The 4,150-nt window shown below is 45.2% G+C and overlaps 1 pseudogene; it reads left to right on the top strand.

The window, feature by feature from the left end:
* Positions 1 to 3,397: 3,397 nt before the first annotated feature.
* On the top strand, positions 3,398 to 3,827 carry LOC137775896 (ufm1-specific protease 1-like; annotated as a pseudogene).
* Positions 3,828 to 4,150: the final 323 nt, after the last annotated feature.

The raw sequence follows: 4,150 nt of genomic DNA, 5'->3' as shown, positions 1-4,150 counted from the left end.
AAAAACAGACTTCAGGCTCCTGGTGTTTCCTTTCTGGGTTTTCTGCGGTCATTAATCAGACCCTTGAAATGTTGGCGCCTTAGAAGACCTACTTTGTACATCAACCTAGTGCCTTAGAATGGGATTGAACTTTCTGTAAACGAGTCTTCTAATTTTTTGTTACATTGTGTTCAGAATCTGTTGGAGATCTTTAATCAAAGTATTCATTAAATGGGTGTCAAGAATTTTGAGCTTTGAAACTTTAGCGAATTGTAATTATTAGAAACAATCCTTGCCAACAGGGAAACATTGAAATTCATCTCTACAAAAGCAAGGGAGGAGCTGAAGAAATTAAATGCTGAGCATTCCAATGTGTTCAAGTTCTGATTTTCACATTCAATAATTGTTTTTGGAATACGTCAACATGTGGGAAGAATCTTTTGGTGAGATTCCTAGTTTTAATTGGATAAATTTATATTCTGTACTGGAATGGGAGGAAATCAAGAAGGCCTACAATTTTGCAGTCTTTAAATTTGATGAAACACTGAAAAGAATAATAAACAAAATTTGAGGGAACATGTTTTGGCTTATGAAAATATTTGTCATAGAACAGTAGCCTATTCTGTCAAAATTGAGTCAAAATGACAACCTATGGAGCTATTTGAGCTGGAGTATTTATACATTCAATTAAAAAATAGAATTGAGGGGCTTCCCTGGTGGCACAGTGGTTAAGAATCCGCCTGCCAATGCAGGGGACACGGGTTCGAGCCCTGGTATGGGACGATCCCACGTGCCGCGGAGCAACTAAGCCTGTGCGCCACGGCTACTGAGCCTGAGCTCTAGAGCCCGTGAGCCACAACTGTTGAAGCCCGTGCGCCTAGAGCCCGTGCTCCGCAACAAGAGAAGCCACCACAATAAGTCTGCGCACCGCTACGAAGAGCAGCTCCCGCTCGCTGCAACTAGAGAAAGCCCGCAAGCAGCAATGAAGACCCAACACAGCCAAAAATAAATAAATAAACAAGTAAACAAATGAACAAATAAATTTATTTAAAAAAATAGAATTGAGAATATCTTCCATTTACTAAAGTTTTTCTGAGTTTACCTGGTACCTTAGTACCCACAGGAAGAGGACTTTCTCAATTAAAATCTAGTCTACAAAGAAGAGTTGGTGGAAAATATCAACAGATTTAAATTTATCATCACAGAATGCAACTTTGAGTAAGACTGCAAGCGATTTTATGACAAAACAAAGAATAATAAGACCATAATGAAAAAAAGAGCATTCTTCAGAAAAATATCAGTGACATGGCCATAGAACAATATAATAAACGGATTCGTTGGGCCATAAACAATGTTTCAGAAAATGCATTAGTTTAATTATCGTATCAACTTGTTTAGCTCTCAAAAGCATCTCAGTTTGAACGATGACCATACGCATGAGAAGACTCTGACATGGTGGTCACCCCTCCTCCTCCCTGAAGCCTATTCTTGGCTTCTGAGTTCCACGCTTTCCTTCTTCCCTTCTGGCCACTCTTCAGCAGGTCCTCCTCATTTCCTAGACCTCTAAACCATGGACTGCCCAGCTCTCAACCCTTTGCTACTTTTTGTTTACACTCTCTTTCTGGTCTTAACCACCATCTGTCTATAAATAACTTTCCAATGGACCTTTCCCCAGAACTCCAAGATCACATCCAGAGCCAGCTGGAGATTCCACTTGAAAGTATGGAAAATGTCCCCCCAGCTCCACTCTCAGTGATGTCCTCCCTAGCAAAGCCCACTTCACATGCGTGTGTAACAAATAATACAGAGAGAATTGTGTACCCTTTACTCCATTCCCCGCAATGGTCACATCTTACAAACTCATGGCACACCATCACAACCAAGATACTGACCTTGATAGAGTCAAGAAACAGAAGATCCTCCTGTTGCCCTTTTATAGCCACACCCACTTCCCTTCCACCTCAATGCCTCCTGACATTTTCATTTCTCTGGGATAAGTGTCTGCCGTGCAATCGCTGGGTTGTATGGCTGTTGCACTCTTGGTTTTGAAAAGAAATTGTCACACTGTTTTCCAGAGTGGCTGGGCAGGTTTGCATCTCCATCAGCAATGTATCCAGGTTATCTGCATCCTCACTGACATTTGGTGCTGTTACTATTTTTTATTTTAGCCATTCTCCTATGTGTGTAATGGTATCTCTTTGTGGTTTTAATTGTCATTTCCCTAATGGCTAATGATGGTAAACATTTTTTCATGTGTTTATATGCCATCTGTATAGCCTCTTGGGTGAAATGTCTCTTCATCACATATTTGGCCCATTTTCTAATTGGGTTGTTTGTTGTTTTACTGTTGAGTTTTGAGAGTTCTTTATGTTTCGGATACCAGTCTTTTGTAGGCCATTTTCTCCCAATCTCTGGTTTGTATTTTCATACTCTTAACAGAGTTCTTCACAGAGCAAAAGTTTTAAATTGTAATGGAGTCCAATTTATCAGTTTTTCCTTTTACGGATCATGTTTTTGGTGTCAAATCGAAGATTTCTTTGCCTAGCCTTACACAGCAAAGATTTTATCTATTTAAAGTTTTATAGTTTTATATTTTACATTTAAATCTGTGATCCATTTTGAGATAATTTTTGCAGAAGATGTGAGACAGATTAAGTTGTTCTTTTTTTTTTTTTTAAAACTTATGAATGTTCAATTACTCCAACACCATTTGTTGAAAAAGCTATCTTTCCTCCATTGGGTTGCTTTTGCATCTTTGTCAAAAATCAATTGGACATATTTGTATGGGTCTATTTCTGGGTTCTCTATTCTGTTCCATTGATCTATATGTCTATCCCTCCACCAATATAATACAGTCTTAATTACTGTAGCTATATTACAAGTCTTGAATCAGGCAGACTGATATCTCTCACTTTATTATTCTTTTTCAAAATTGTTTTAGCTATTTCCTTTAGCTAGTTCCTTTGCCTTTCCATGTATATTTTAGAATAATCTTCTGTATATCTACAAAAAATCTTGGCTCCCGCGCTGCTGCCTGGGGTCGGGCGAGAGCGATCCCAGGGCCCGTTCGCCTGCCCGCAGTTCGCCCAAGACCTGGGGCCGAGAGGAAGCGCGAGAGCCCAGAGTTCGCCCCGCGCCGCCTGGAGGACGCATCTGCCCGGCCCGGCGACCGCCGCTCGCGCCCACCGCCCCGGAGCCGCTGAAGGACGTCCCCCTGGGCCTGGCCCCGCCCGGCCGCGGCCGCGCTCGCCTGGCCCTCCTCTCGGGCCATTACACTTAATACCATTACGGCTGCGACGGCGTGGACGACCCGGGCTGGGGCCGCGTCTACCGCACTCTGCAAACGCTGTGCTCGTGGCCAGAGGGCCGGCCGGCGGCCCTACCCGAACTGGCTGCAGTGCAGGCGGCCCTGGAGGACATGGGCGACAAGCCCCCCGGGCTCCGGGGCGCTCGGGGATGGATCGGCTGTGTAGAGGCCAGCCTCTGCCTTGACCACTTCGGGGGGCCTCCAAGGGCGCCCATGTCACGTGCCCCGTGGAGCAGAGCTTCAGGGGGAACTGGAGAGGCTCTATTCCCACTTGGCAGGGGCCGGGGGGCCTGTAATGGTTGGAGGGGATGCGGATGCCCGGTCAAAGGCCTTGCTGGGAGTGTGCCTGGGGCCAGGCACGGAAGCCTACGTCCTGGTATTGGACCCTCACTGCTGGGGTGATCCGAAAAACCCCAGTGAACTACAGGCTGCTGGGTGGGTGGGCTGGCGAGAGGTGAGCTCAGCCTTTGACTCCAACTCCTTCTACAACCTGTGCTTGACCAGCTGTAACTCGGAAAAGCAGCTGCCCACCCTGGACTGAGGCTAAGGACCCAGAACTGAGCCGGCTCTAGCGCTGTTCCCGTTGAGCTACCCCATTTCAAAGGCAGAGGCTGCCTGATGTCAGACCCCCAGGAAGTCCCAGCAGAGCCTGGGATCTTTGGTGTCAATAAAGTGGCAAGGCCCAGCACCACCACCCCCCCCCCCCCCCCCCGCCACAAAAAATAAATCTTGCTTGGGCTTTGATAGACACTGCATTAAACCTGCATATCAATTTGGGGAGAATTGACATCTTTATTGTGTTGATTCTTCCAAACTATTTCACAGTGCAACTCTTTCTCTATTTAATCTTTTAAAATTTCTTTT

Source organism: Eschrichtius robustus, chromosome 13 (genome assembly GCF_028021215.1).
Source record: "Eschrichtius robustus isolate mEscRob2 chromosome 13, mEscRob2.pri, whole genome shotgun sequence".
Taxonomy (NCBI): domain Eukaryota; kingdom Metazoa; phylum Chordata; class Mammalia; order Artiodactyla; family Eschrichtiidae; genus Eschrichtius; species Eschrichtius robustus.
Note: the sequence above shows the minus strand (reverse complement) of the source record. Positions and strands in the feature narration are given on the sequence as shown.